Below are 16064 nucleotides of genomic sequence, written 5' to 3'. Positions count from 1 at the left end.
GGAAATAGTTTTATTTGATAAAAGCACCATTTGACTCCCCACCCTGTATAAAAAGAACTCAAAAATCTTGTTCAAGGCTGGAGTTTGAAACAGAAAGTTCCCAAGTCCGGCTAGTTGTCAATAAATCATTTTTCCTTCTCAAAATCATTCCTGAGTCCTGCCCTTTCTATATGCAAATAATTGAATCTCTCTCAACTTCTACAACAGTACCTTTTAGCTATTCCCAGCACACATATTTTACGGATGATATTCTCACAGAATAAATTGATCTTATATCTTATAGTCTTGTTTAGTTCCCAATGTCATACTTTCCCCCTCTTTATATATTTCTTTATGTTCATGACCTATTAATGAACTGAAATACCAAGAAAAAGTTGTCCTGTCGGTAGGTGTATTTTCCTAGGGCCTAGCTCCCCAAACCCTAGGTCTCTTAATATGTGGTCCACAGCAGGCACCTAGAGCAGTCAGGAAACAGCGCCTGCCCACGTCGGCAATTCAGACCCTCAGACACAGCGCTCAGGCCCCACCCTACCCCCCCCCACAGGGTCTGTCAGAGACCCCGCTGGAAAGGAGGCTCCCTTGGTATTCTCTCCGTATCCAAAATGGAATTTGAGTTCTCTTCAGTCCCACACAAAGGTTCTATCAATTTCAATCACTTTTAAGTTCAGGTCAGAGAGCACGTTTTAGAAATAAAAGGGCTGACTAGCACAAACATCTCCTCTGATTTGACAACCTCTTCCCGAGATTGAACTACATTTGGTATCCACTCTTCACCCCTTCCCAGCTCTCCTGGACTGTACTCTCCCGCCTTTTAACCCGCGCATGCATGTCTCTTGTCAGGTCTGTGGAGGCTTTCTCCACGTTAATGGCATCACGGGCTGAAGTTTCAATGTACTTCATGGCGTAGGAAGCAGCCAGTGTCTAGTCACTTGCTTCTGTGTGTCTAGGCCACACTTGTGACCCACCAGAACAAACACAATTTGGTAGGGCTGAACGTGTACTTGGGTCTCTTCTAACCATTCATGGACATTCTGGAGGGACCTGCAGTTGGTAATGTCAAATAAAAGGAGACCACACACGGAGTTCCTGTAGTAGGCATGAGGGATGGATCCGAACCTCTCTTACCCGCGGTTTCCCAGATCTGGAGCTTGATCTCCACCAGGCAGGAGAAGAAATCCACCCCTACCGGGTCCAACACCTGGGCAAATCGGCCCTCGGTGAAGCGGCGGATCAAGCAGGACTTGCCCACTGTGGAATCCCCGACGACAATGGGCAGGAACAGGCACAGCCAGCTGGCCTCCGTGGCTGTGGCCCGCCAGGTCTCCTGTGCCAGGGGGTGGCGGGGGCAGCTGCATGGGGCGCCCCGCCGAGGCTTCGGAGAGCACTGCTGGGACCTAGCTCGGCGGGGAGCACATAGTCTGGGAACCTGAGGCAAGGGAGGCCCAGGGGCTGAGAGAGAAAAGGACGGATGCTGTGCTCCCAGAGGTGATGAAATGTGTAATGCTATTTAGATATTTACGATTTGCAAGGTGGCCAAAAGCATTAAACAAGCATTTTGTTTCGTTGTAGTGGTGAAGGCTTGTAGGAGTATTGCATTAGGCAAATGAACTTTTTACTTCTGAAAATCCTGCTAATATTAATATTCTCCTTACGTTTCTTTTTTTTAATAAATCAATTTTATTGTTCCATAATTATAAACAATAATCCATCCAAAGAGTACAATCAATGGCATTCGGTGTAATCACATATTTGTGTATCACTCCAATCAGTCCCAGCGTACTTTCATTGTTCCAATAATAGTAATAAACAAAAACAAACAAAACTCATCACTTCTTAATCTCTCTATGCCTCTCCTGCGGTACATAACTGCTATTCTTTTCCCTTCTCACTAGTAAATTTGTATTTATATTTTATAAAAACAATCTTTTACATATGGGATATATGCAATATCCCCATATTTGCGTTTTACATGCGGTTTTTATCATCCTGTATAAAGAAAATTCGCTTGCTTGACTTCAGTTTTCACAATGCCTGACCTAAATGCCTTTGCTCAGCTAGAAAATCTTTTGTTGTTGTCATACACACTGTTTCTGTCTGTCTACGTCACTCTTTTTATATTCTTGTTTATTCTGAGCTCAAGGTTCATGAGTAGTAAGGCTGATCCTATTTAAGGAACTCTCAGGTTCTCTCTCTGGACTAAATAAAAAGATTTCAACTTGTGGGAAGGTTGTTGAGAAAGAGCGATAAATTCAGAAATCAAATTAGTGATAGAAGAGCTAAAACACTTTTCTATAGAATAGATATACCCTAGACTATAGAAACATGGAGGTAAAAGATTCTCAAACTATATTAGCCACTCACCCAAGCTCTGGCTCTTGAACAGGGATGAGTAAATGACTGACTATAAACTCAACCACTAAAGAGGCCAGCCAAATTCCAATAGCAAGCATCATGAGAAAATACATTATTTACAATGAAATAGTAGAGAAATTATGGTGAACAATTTCCAAATTCACCAAAATGAGAATTTTCTGGGTGTATTCACATACTTTTTATAGAGAAATTAAATATATAACGTATGTACATTATATACATATATAGAAATCGCACACTTTCTATAAATCAACTTACTTGATGAATACTATGATAATATCATTAAAATAGTGAACCTGGGATGCCTTAATCTTGCTGTGACCCAGTCATTCCTTATCAAAATGAGATTTCTGCTCAATTCCAGCAGAGGGGAACAGATGTGGCTCAAGCAATTGAGTTCCTGCCTACCACATGGGAGGTCCCTGGTTCAGTTCCCGGTACCTCCTAAAGAAGATAAGCAAGACAGCAGGCTGGCACAATGGGCTGACGTGGTGAGCTGATGCAACGAAATGATGAAACAAAAGACATAAGAAGGAAAACATAATGAGAGATACAACAAAGCAGGGAGTGGAGGTGGCTCAAGGGATTAGGTGCCACCCTCCAAGAGGTCCTGGGTTTGGTTCCCAGTGTCTGCTAATAAAAAGGAAGACAAGCACACAATGAACAGACACAACAAATGCAGACAATGAGGGAATGGGGAGAAATAAATAAAATAAATCTTTAAAAAAAATCCAGCAGTTCCAAATGAAACTTATCATGGAAATGTAGTGCTCAAATCTAATTCAGAACTCTACTACTAATATTTAGTTAAGATAGTTCTTGAATAGCCTAAAATCAAAGGGTACTAAAGCCTTGCTTCAGTTATTGATAATAGGTAAGATTCTTCTCTCCAGATTTATTGTTTTGATTCCAGGCAGGCATTCCTTTTAAATCCAAAGCTAAGATTCTTGAACAAACCAGCATTTTAAAAATTTGTGTGTATATGTGTGAGTGTCTTGAGAATAAATGACTTTCATAGATGGACTTCCCTCATGCACATTAGGTCAAAGGAAAGAAATTTAAAGACAGTTAAATATGCAAAACATAAAAGAGCACAAGCCACAAATGATATTTTGTTTATCTTCTTTCTGATTATACATCAAGTTATTTGTGATTCTTCTTGAAATATTTTTCTCTATTTCTGCAAATTTTCTTGGATGGTGGATAATTTAAACATTTATTTATATTATTTTCTATTGTCTTTCCATATAATAGCTGAATGAAAGATCATCATTTTTTTAAAAAGTGCCAATTTAGAGCTCTTGGATCTCATTTTTGTAATTTTTAAAGATTGTGCAGATTTTACAATTTCTATTTTATTTTAGAACACTAGGTCAGCTGGAATTTATAGTTTATCATCATTCAAGTTATGAGTTGGAAAAAGGAACTAATAGTAAAAAATCTTTAAAGAGTGAAGAATGGTCACTTAAATTTCTTCTTTGTTGTTAGTCACTAAAATATAAAGTCAGTATAGTCTAAGAATTTGACATGTAGTTTAGATTATCTCAAAATGTAGGTGGAAGTCAAGAAAGAAAGACTTACAGAATACAGGATGGGGAAAAATCAGAAATTGATAATAATCTCTATAATAATCATCATCGACAACAAATTATTACCAAGATATATTCTATGCAGATCATTGAGGCAGTTTCTAGAGATATTAATATAAGACAGGACTCTGCCTTAAGTATGCACACACCTTAAATAGAAGAACATAGATAAATAAAAATTGGCTTGTTTGAATCTTTCCCATGGAAGAGCCAATAGAAGCTTTCTGTGGAAGATTCAATTCAAGGTAATATCAATAGAACTTAATTATCATATGTACATGGAGTAAGACAAAGTTGGAGAAAGCAAAGTCTATGTCTCCAAATCTGAGTTACTGAGAAAACAATGGTACCACCGATAGAAATTCTAATGAGCAAATGTTTATAAGAGAAGGATTTACGTGTTCTTTTGGAAATGCATTGAGTTAAGGGAATAATGGGGCAGCTAAGTGAAAGAAATTCAGTTTAGTTGCAGATTTCTTTGTGAATCTGATGACAGTTGTCAGAAATTAAAATGTAAATTTGAGAGTGATTAATGCACAATTACTATTCCTCTATTAAAAAATATTGTAAAATATATGTAACATAAAATTTGCTATTTTTACCATTTATGTGTCAATTCAGTGACATTAATTGTACTCACAATGTTGTAGAACTATCACCAGTATCTATTTTCAAAATTTGTCATCACTCCAAGCAGAAACTCAATACTGCTAATCACTCACTCTCCATTCCTCACTTTCTCATCTTTGGTAGTTTCTAATCTACTTTCTATCACTATAAATTTACCTATTCCAGATTATTTCAGGTAAGTGGAATCCTACAATATTTGTCTTCTGTGTAGTTTATTTTGTTTAGCATAATGTTTTTAAGGTCCATCATATTACAGCATGTATCAAAATATTCCATTATATATACCACATTTTATTTATTCATTTGTCAATGAGCATTGGGTGGTTCCATCTTTTGACTACTGTGAATGTGCTACTATGGACACTGGTGTACAAATATCTCTTCGAATCCCCATTTCAATTCTTTCGCATATATACCGGAGTAGAATTCCTGAGTCATATGGTTCTGTGTTTAACTTTTTGAGGAACTATACCAAACTGTTTCCCACAGTGGCTGCACTGTATTACATTCTCAACAGCAGCGCATGGTGGTTCTTGTTTCTCTACATCTTTGCCAACACTTGTTACTTTCCTTTTTTTTTTTTTCAAACAATAGTCTTCATAGTGTATATGAAGTGGTAATTGTGGTTTTGATTTGCATTTCCCTGATGGCTAATTTTATTGAGCATCTTTTCATGTGCTTTTGGCCATTTGTACAGCTTCTTTAAAGAAATCTTTTCAGGTCCTTGGTATTTTTGTTTTTTTTTGTTTTTTAGTAGATTGCAATTTCATTGTTGAGTTGTAGGTGACATGTATACCAGAAGATAAATGAACTCCAAATATTTTCTCCCATTCTGTAGGTTGCCTTTTCATTTTCTTGATAATGTCTTTTGAGATGGAAACATTTTTAATTTTGAGGAAGTCCATTTTATACTTTTTTCTTTTGTTGCTCATGATTTTGTAGTTACAACTAAGAATCAATTACCTAACAGCCTAAAAGAAGGTCCCGAAGATTTTCCTTTGTGCTTTCTTTTAAGAGTTATATGATTTTAGATCTCATATTTAAGTAGTTGACTCTGTGCATGGGATCTCCTTCAACCCTCAGCCGACCTTCCAGTGGCCTAAAGACAGCCTTAGAGAAAATCAAAGGAGTCTCTCACATCTTTTCTGAGCATGCATCTTGCCCTGGGCATGTGCACAGGGCTTTATCCCTTCCCCTGTACTCAAGGTTACTCAGTATGCACCCAATTGCCCTCAGGAAATTCACAACCTTTCCTACAGGTCTGCACATTATGTTTCAACAGATAATCCTTTGCCCCTGACAACTGTGCTTTATTTTCTTATGGAGTTTTAATAGCCATGCCAGCTGCTTCTATATCCAGACCAAGTTCCAGGACAATTGCAACAGATAGTTGCATCCTAAATCAGACATGCAAGCGCCCCAATAAGCACATAAGAGTTACTTTGCTTCCCCTGGAACCCAGGACCAGGAACCTGCCCTGGGAGTGCAGGCTGACAGTGCATCAAGCCAGGGAGGGTGTGGGGGAAGGGCCAGTAAAGGCTCCACAAGGTTTTCTTACTGTTTCTAAGATGCCCTTTTATTGATTCAGCACTCACCCAGGTACTACATAACTTTATCTGTTTTCCAGAGCTCTTTGAAAGTTGGTTCTGCCATCTTGCTGACTTCACTTGAAATCGATTATGAAGTCTGAAATTCTTCTGACATTTTAGTTATGTGTGCCAATAAATTTCCTTTAGAGTTTTAGCCAATTCAAGTTGATCCTTACAGGTTATAGTTTTGTTAACTTTGTCACATTTTCTAGTACCTTTGATACTTGAGATTTAAATTTCAGAATGCAAAAGATATTCAAGCCATGCATTAACATCATGTATTCCTGACTATTTGCTATGAAAACCTTCAGGTAATTTTACCTGATAACTACACACCATTAGTAATCTTTGAGATCATATAGTTTAATTTCTCATTTCGTAAATGAAAAACTGTGGCCATCAAAAGTAATTGTACCTGTCTAATTTAATAGACTTGCATAATGACAGTGAGAATTAAAAATCACTTGTATTTGGCATAGAAATCATTTCTCCTTGTACAGAATTTTTTTTTCCATTATGTTTTCCATGAACTCTGCAATCGCAATGCAAGTAACTGTTGCAGCAGAGAGAAGTCGGGTATACACAGTATTAAAGGCCAGGACACGAGAATCTGAGAAGCAAGATTTATAAAGACCAGCCGGACTCGATGGACTCCTGTCCTAATAAAAACCAAGCTCTGAATCAGATTTTTGGGTTCCTTTTATACAGAGGATGTAGGAGTGGGGAGTGAAACGGTGGTGTTTATATGCAAAAGGACCTTTTTGTTAGTTTCTTTAAGTGTTTTTTCTGAGTATCAGATAGGTTATATCTTCCAGGTAAGCTTGAATGAATACATATCCCCCACATTCCAGGGATGCTTTTAACATGAACCCCCACCTTCCAGGTAAGCTTTAATTAACACATTTAGTTTGCATCCTCCCTAAACATCCAAAACCTATAGAGTTTATACCTCTCAATTGGCTTTCCAGGGAACTAGGCATATTTGGATATAGAATAAGTTTGAATTTATGCACAGGCCATATTATAACCAATATAGTTGCACTAATACTAAGAGCTTTGTGGATGAGAGGATATATCAGTGAGTCCTTTCTCAAACCTGAATCAAAATTTGTGAAAACAAACGAAGAGAGTTAATAAGATAAGTTGCACACCTTAGAAAGATTTCTATCTCATAGAACAACAGAAAAAGTAAAATAAAAGGAAAAAAAAAGGAAACAAAATAGCTATGATGTATTAATTTAACAGCTACTATGTGTTTATGTTATTCCAATCAATGTTCTGGTTCCTGTGCTAGTTCTGCTACTATGAAATCCCAATAAGATGGAGAGTCTAGAAAGGAGGCAATTATAACACAGACAGAGGGGTGATACAAGGGAGAACTTGGGAGGTCAGGGAAGGCTCCCCTCTCCCCCCTTGCCCCCCCAAAATACCTGTCCACAGACTGGAGGATATGAAGGATTTAGACAGGTCAAAATGGGAGAAGAGAATTTCAGGCACAGAGAAAAGCCTAAGCAAAGATTGTGATTGAGAGAGTAGGTTTAGAAAGCTCAGACTGGACCATATAATGTTCAGAAAGTTCATAGAAATGCTGGAGAGAAGATCAGCACACTAGCCGAGATGGAAGCACGTAGGAATCCAGTCCCCGAATTTAGAAACCTTGTCTTTACAGTAACAGTAGAGCCCTTTAACTCAGGGAAGGACTGACTTTCCAGGTATAATTTTGATAGAGACTTTGCTATTTAGAAAATCATTTTCAAAGCAACCACCCTCTTAAATGTATAGGCCATATGCCTATAGCATTCAAAATAATGCTTTTGATGGTTTTGTTTATAGAAGCATGACAGGTGGCTTTCCTTTCACACATAGTAAGATATTTTTAGATTGAAGTAACTGGAGTGCACGATTGAACAAAATTTCTCTAAGTAAGCATTCATTTATCTGTGTCCTTAACAGACATTAAAGATTGCAGTCTTTAAAACTTTTTGAAAGCATAGAGATGTCTAGATCATTTGAGCATTTAAACATTCCATTCTTCATATAAACAAGTCTTATTTGTTCCATTTGCATCATTTTTTTCCCTTATTGTATCCATATGTTTGAATAATTTGCCATAGGGGTTTTTAAGTTTCTTTGAGTAAAAATAGCAGATGTCTATGTTTTTCAGCTTTGTATGGATCCTTTTGACAGATGTACTTCCCAACTCAGTTGAAAATTTCTTTCTAATTAAAACATATGCACTGGTACATCTTTTCTATATTAAGCTTTGTGAGCTTTTTGCACAAGGTCTCTGACTTCCTTAAAATAATATTTCCATAGTGTTTGTCATTAATCAACCACTTGCCTAACTTTTGGAATATTCACAAATGGCCAATCTACTCCACAATCTATAAAGTTCTCTCAGATTTCTTAGTGGGATTTTGATAGAGCATTTCATTTCCTCTGAGTTTTTAGCCATCTTCAGTTTCAACAGTTCCCAGCCTCTTGAAAGTAGCTATAAGGCCAGGGATCTTGAGTTTAAACACAACTATTAACTCCATTCAATTTTTAAAAGTATACCATGGGGAGCAGATGTAGCTCAAGTAGTTGAGTGCCTGCTTTCCGTGTAGGCAGGCCTGGTTCAATCTCAGGTAGCTCCTAAAGACCAAACAAGCAAACAAACAAATGAAAAGGCCAACTCTCACTGGAGAGCAGATGTAACTCAGTGGTTGAGCACCTGTACAGGTCCTGGGCTCAATCCCCGATACCTTGTAAAAAAAAAAAAAAATTAAAAAAGAAAATAAAAGTACCCCATGATCTATATTCTATGAATGACTTTAATTAGTCCTTACAAGTACACAACTGAAACTCAGTGTGTAGGTCAGGAAAAGCACATTAATCATAAAATATGTCAATAATTGAGTAAACTTTTATAGTGGAATGCTTTATTTTATTAACTTTTTGTCTACCATATTGAGATATAATTTACATACCAAAAAAACTTGTCCATGTTTAGGTTTAAACTTGAACTATTGCCTTAGGCAAGTCCTATAACTTATTTTTCTGTTGTCTCAGTGAGACAGTCCCTAGTAATCAAGTATTAACACAAGCCCCTTAATACAGTTTGTTTTTGCATGTCACACTCTACAGATGCAAGTAGTCCCTATTGTACTCTCCTTCTCAAGAATAACATTGCCCGTTACAAGAGAATAATGCAGTTAACAGTTGATTTGGTCGAATGTCAAAAGAGATGCAAGTTACAATGGAATACTACTCAGCTATAAGAAAGAATAGAGCACAAACACATGGGATAACATGGATGAATCTTAAAGGTCTTATGTTGAGTGAAGAAAGCCAGGCATTGAAGGACAAATACTACATGACCTCTCTGATATGAAACAAGCAAACCAAGCTGTCTCAGAGACATAGAGAATGGAAGATAGGCTTAAAGGAATTTGGGGGCGTGGGGGGAGGGAGAAGAAGTTGTGAGCTGAAGCCTACATGGGTGAAGTCTATGATAAGCCGGAGGTAAGTATTTCTACAGGGAAGGGATAAGATGGGGGCATAGTGATACCTTTGGGTGGGGCTTTGTGGGCTTGAGGGGTCTAGCGTTGGGAGGATGGGTCAGATGGCCCAAGGAATTGGGGGGAGGTATGGGAGGAACAGTTAAATGTGGGAGACTGTCAGGTATATGGCTGAAAATATAACGTTGAGAAAACTCTTTAAAAAATATAATAAGGAAGGATTACATGTTGGAAGTGCTTAAGGGAGGGAATCTGCTACAGGCTTCTAGGTAGTGTATGAGTGCTCATTTTGTCATAGTGTGTTATATCATTAGGTGGAGACCCATACAATGAGTGTGAAGGTGTTCCCACATCCTGGGGCAACCTGATGTTCTCAAACAGAGGAAATTGTGTCTCTCGAGAGAATTGGGGGCTCCCAATTGATTAGGGCATTCTAATATGTCAAGCCCTTAGCATTTTTGCCAGTATCTGTAAATCTGGTCCCTCAAATAGTGAAGATTGATTGTCACTGTGGGCCCTGAGGGGAGGGGGAGAGAGGTATAGAATAGATGGAAGCAGGGCAACTGGGGGGCAATGGAAGTGCTCCACAAGATCATGTAATGATGGATATAGGACATGTTTACTTACACCAAAAGTGTATAAAAGTCTATAGGCTAAAATATAAACCATAGTATAAAACATAAGGAAACTAAAAATTTTAAAATGTGTACAGTCTAAACTATAAATCATAATGTAAACCAAAATGGAACCATGTTTGATAGCTATGTTTCAAAATCTGTACATCAGCTGCAACAAATATAACATGAACATATAAAAAGATCCTTGCTGGGGAAGAGGAAAAGGGTTTGATGTTGGATATATGGAAGTCCCCTATACAAAACTTTTTTGAAGACAAAACTAAAAATTAGAAGAAAAAAAAAAGAAAGGATGTAGACACTGAGGAACAAATGAAAGTGACTTGCCACTGTACATAAAGGGCAACACCTAGTACAGTGATGGAAAGCAAAACATTAAAAACAAAGCTTTATAATATTCTTCATTTTTTTAGTATGCCAATTTATTTTTACCTTATTTTAGTATTTCTAAATTAGTATGTATTCTATTTCTAAACTTTAAACCCATCACTATATTTCAATTTCCTATTAATTGAATTTGGCAATATATTAGGCTTCATTGTTGAAGAAGTTTTGGACCGCAGAGAGGTTCAACTATGGCAGGGGAGAAACACTGGTGTGGGGTGTTACTGATGGGGGGCACATGGTTGGCAGGGAGTTCTCCAGGGCATGTGTATAGGGGACATAAAAATGTTCTGATATACGTTGGGTATTTTCATAGTAGTTACAGTTACAAATGACAACTGAGGAAGTGCTGAGTTCCTAGCCAGGGGAGCTCTGTCACATTCCCCAATGGAACAGCAATAATCCCCCAAGTGCAACAGCAAAGACCAACAAGGAAGGATGGTCTAATAATGAGCCCTTGATACTGATGACTAGGCTTATGAGCATGTGTGCCTGAAATGTGCACTAGACCTAGAGCTGCAGGGTGCCTAAGAGTTACCTCCTGAGAGCCTCCATGTTGCTCAAATGTGGCCATTCTCTAAGCTAAACTCAGCATGTAAATGCATTATCTTCCCCCCAGCATGGGACATGACACCCAGGGATGAACTTCCCTGGTGCTGAGGGATAACTACCAATCACTAGCTGGTGATACAACTAGAAAGAGACCTTGAATAAAAGGGTCAACTCAGACCAGCAGAATATCTCAGCCTACATGTAGGATCATGTTAAAAATGGGTTTTTGACCTTGAATAAAAGGGGGGAATGGCAAAGCCAAATGAGTTTATATGGTTAAGAGTTTTCAAAAAAGAGTTGGGAGATCATCAGAGGAGTTGCACTTATGCATGCCTCAGCAGGATCCCAGAGACAGCCAAAGTAGATACAACCCCAGGTACTGGTTCTCCTGAGGGCTACGGAGACCCACAGGTTCTACAGTCATGGCAGATGGCTCTTGAGTTCAATGCCATGGCAGTGGGCCCTGCTTTGGAATTTGTGCTCCTGAGTGTGATAGAGATGGACTCAGATGTGACCTTTCTACACATGCCTTTTCTGTCACTTTTAGTAAACCTGTGGTTGGTGCTAGGGATGATGTATACTCAGGAGACTTGAATCTCTGGATTTCCCATGTGCCAGCTGAGCCCTGAGCCTCAGCAGAGTTATAACTCCTACTCTCTGTTTGTTGGACTTACCCAGGTCAGCTAGCAGGGAGGTGAAGATGGTCAATGACCTCACCAGGGAGCCAAGAGTGCCTACACTGCAACAACTGCAAGCAGGAGAATTGCATTCATCATCCACGTGGAATCTAAGCCCCCTCCTGATGTAGAGAGGGACTGGACATAACCATCCCAGAGTCCACAGGATGGAGTAGTAGAGAATGGATTAGAATGGACTTACTGGTATTCTGCTGGGGAACTACTGTGATTAGTAAGGGAAGAAATTGTAGTATTGAGGTGGAGAAAGTGGCCACAAAACTACTGTGATTAGTAAGGGAAGAAATTGTAGTATTGAGGTGGAGAAAGTGGCCACAGAAGTTGCTGAGGGCAGGGAGAAGGAAGAAGAGATATTATGTGGGGGCATATTTGGGCCTTTGAGCTGTCCTAAATGATATTGCAGGGTCAGATACTGGACTTTATATATCCTGCCATAACCCACTGAATGTACTGTGGAAGAGTGTGAACTAAAGGGTAAACTATTATCCATGTGGTGCAGCAGTCCTCCAAAATGTGTTCAATGAGTGCGATGAGGGTGCGGCAATGATGGGGGAGGTTGTTGGTGTGGAAGGAGTGGGTTGGGCAGGTGGGGGTATACAGGAACCTCTTACTTTTTTTAATGTAACATTTATTGAGATGTATATATCTTCAAAAAAATACAATTACAAAATTGATGGGGGTGGGGAGTGGGGAGTGGGTTATATGGGAACCTCTTATGTTTTTTAATGTAATGTTATTTGTGATCTATTAACTTTAATAATAATAAAAAAAAAGAGATGCAAGTAATGGGTATGCCTGTCCATAGATAAAAATAACAGTATCATTGCTTCCTATTTCATTAGGGGAAGTGGGAAAGGGAAAATGAAATTTGGGAGAAGGAAGTTCGTTGTTCATGGGGATGGGTATTTCTTTCCTCTTGCTGATTCTTTCTATCTCAGGCCAGAATCAGGAAAACTGTTCTTTCTGCTATTTATCCCTTCGATCTTCAAATAAACCAGTAAGCAAAAACACAAACACTTGATGAATGAGGGCATTCTGTCCAGTTCTGGGATAATAAAATTTATGAAACACAAATCTGATCCACAAGGTTTTTCACTGAAATTTGGGAGATATATCTTTCACAAAGTTACAAATGAAAGTAATGTTTTTAAAAATGCATGTTATTGGGAAATGGGAGCATGGAGATTGCTGTGACATTGAGGAATGGTTTGGAAGTTGAAGTGGATTAAAGCTTAGTCTCAAAGGAAAGACCTGCAAAATATGTACATGATGTCAAGAGTACTAGACACAGGTGGAAGAATTGTCTGTTCCCTGCATAACAGACAGTGGTCATGGATGCGACTGGGCTTCAGCAAATTTGAAACGTTAACCAAATGAAAAGAAACACCTGAATTTGTTACTGTCCCTACATAATGGTACTTGAAACTAAACAGCCTATAATTCAACAAAAATCTATAGGCAGTCAATGAGTCTTTCTTGTTGGAATAAAGCCCAGACTTCTGATGTGGGGTGAGATTTTTGCTGAAGGGAAATGGCATGTCTTTTCAAAGTTATTCTGGAAGTAAGTCAATCATTGCATCTAGATACAGGGCTCAAGTGTACATGCTTTAGACTAGGTAAAAATAAACTTTCTCTTCTCTCTCTCTGGTACTTTATGGCATGGAGGTTCTGTGAGAAGATGTGAACCATCTCTGCTCCCAGGAAGCAAGTCAGGAATAAGATCTAAGGCAATCAGGGCTCAAAGCTGGGATAAAGCCCATAAAGTTTTACATTGTTCTATGCCTCATATTTTCTCTCATTATCCCTAAACTTTAAACATCTCGCTAAAAGTTAAGGCCTGATGACCACAGTGTTGTGGGGCATTAGGGATACATCCATGCCTGTGATAAGTCTGTACAAATGTCCTTTGGTATTGGAAAATCTGGGTCTCTTATGCACCATCAGCAATGGAAGTGGGTGGGGTAGGTTAAGGATAATCTCAAAGCAGAAAAACCCGACGTACCTGGTCTTATGTAGTTGAGAGCTGGTGACTCAGAAATAGCCAAGTCATATTTGGAGGGTATCATTTTCCCAGTAGGACCTCCCCTCATGTTAATTTTGATTATATATTAAAATAATAGCAACTATAACTAATGTTTATTAACCCTTACTGTCTGCAAGGCACTAAAATGTATGCTTTATAGACATCATCTCATTTAATCCTCACGACCAATTTATGAAGCAAATAATACCATTCCCATTTCAAAGGTGGATAAATTGAGACTTAAAGATGTTAAATAAATTGCTCATTCTTACTCCACTAGGAAATATCAGAAGGAAATTTCTAATTCCAAAGACCATGGTCTTAGCCACTATGCTATAAAGATTAACAGAGTGGTTAAATTACAGTACCTAATTGAACCTCCAAGGATAGTGTTAGCACTAAACAAAGATTTTTGCCTGGAAAAAAATAAATAAATAACCTATTGTCATGACTGCTATACTTTTAAAATCTTAAATCCAAACATGAATTCTGAAAAATAGTGAGCAACCAAAGGAATAGAGCTGATCAGAACCTTTGATGTTCTGGCTCTCCTACAAATTTTAGGAAAAATAAGTGGTCTAACAATCGGTTTAATATGCTGAATTACAACAAACCAATCACAAAATTACTTTTTTGAAGTCATTTGAGAAATATATGACATTAGGTTAGATCACAAATTTTACTTTAGTCCATTTCTAGAATGTGATCCTTACGAAATTGAAAATTTATGTTCAATAATACATTAAAGGAAAAGAACTACCAGAAAACTGATGGTGAACACATTCTGCTAGCATTCTCTGTGCTTTAATCTCAACAACAAGCTTTAATCTCAACAACCATAACCATTAAACAGAACTACATTTATTCAAATCTAAGTAAAGCCTACATAAATGTGACCACTTTTCCCAGGCTACTTCTTTTCTTATGTCTGACAGCAGTAAGCAGTTTGCTCTACAACCAATATTTATAGAGTGCATTTCAATGAGAAACAAGGAAAACAGTTTGAGGATAATTTTTTTTCAGCTGTACTTAACTTCTCTGTTTCACGTTAAGATTTACACACTGTACACAAAAACATAGAACATATATTCATATATTCAGAAATAGAAAATAAATTTTGGTTCCAAGGATATGGTCCAGATATTTTAAAAAATTGCAATAAAATCAGAAAAGGCATTCAGTAAGATATACTTTTAATGTCCTGTAAGGTATAGGATGTAGACAAATGGCTGATTAAGTACATGGAATAGCCTCGCTGTGTAGCAAGGAACTCTGCCTAAGTCTGAGAAGGATTATCAGCATCAAAATGTTGAGTTTTCACTCATGAGAGCCTGGGGAAGTGGACTACCAGGGGCTCATTAACATGAGAGACAGAGGAGCAGTCTGGGGAGGAAAGTCTCAATGGGCAAGAGAGGATCACGGTACATAAACTTGTTCTGATAACTACATCTTGGGATTTGATCTGAGAGATAATTTTTGGTAAAGCATTATTTAAAGGCCATCTCCAGGACTCATTTCCCTAAGCTATTGTATTTGTGAAACATTCCTGAATGTTGCCATGTAAGGTATAGAAAATTTTGAAACATGACACTTGCAGGTCAGTCAGATATATCCAGCAATCTTCCGGATTCTCTGGATAATATCTATCGTTTTTTCTTCACTGAAATCTGACCACCTTAGGAACTGCCACAATTTGCTAGAGCTGCTATAAAAATACTACAAACTGGTTAGCTTAACCAACAGGGATTTATTGACTCAGTAGAGAGGCTAGAAGTCCAAACTCAAATTCCTGGCAGGTTGTGCTTTTTCCAAAATTGTAGTGTTCTGGTGGGTGGCCTGCTGGCTGTCCATCCCATGCACATCTGTCTCTATGTCCTTTGACTTGTACTTCCATGTCCAAATTTCCTTTTTTATAAGGACTCCAGTCATGATGGATTAAAGCCCACACTGATTCAGTTTGATCTCATCTTCAAAGATCCTATTTACAAATGATTCCATACGCACAAGACCAGGACTTAGGATTTGAACATGTCTTTGTGGGTGACATTATTTGGTTGACCACAATAACCAACCAATTTAAAAAAGCAGAACACT

General features: G+C 38.1%; 1 pseudogene; it reads right to left on the bottom strand.

Annotated features, from left to right (window-relative positions):
* Nucleotides 1-664: 664 nt before the first annotated feature.
* The window catches only part of LOC131278436 (ras-related protein Rab-39B pseudogene), a 74692-nt pseudogene continuing 59292 nt past the window's right edge, over nucleotides 665-16064 (bottom strand).

The sequence above is a fragment of the Dasypus novemcinctus genome, chromosome 5 (assembly GCF_030445035.2).
Source record: "Dasypus novemcinctus isolate mDasNov1 chromosome 5, mDasNov1.1.hap2, whole genome shotgun sequence".
Taxonomy (NCBI): domain Eukaryota; kingdom Metazoa; phylum Chordata; class Mammalia; order Cingulata; family Dasypodidae; genus Dasypus; species Dasypus novemcinctus.
The sequence above is the reverse complement of the archived record's forward strand: the minus strand, read 5'-3'. Positions and strand labels throughout refer to the sequence as shown.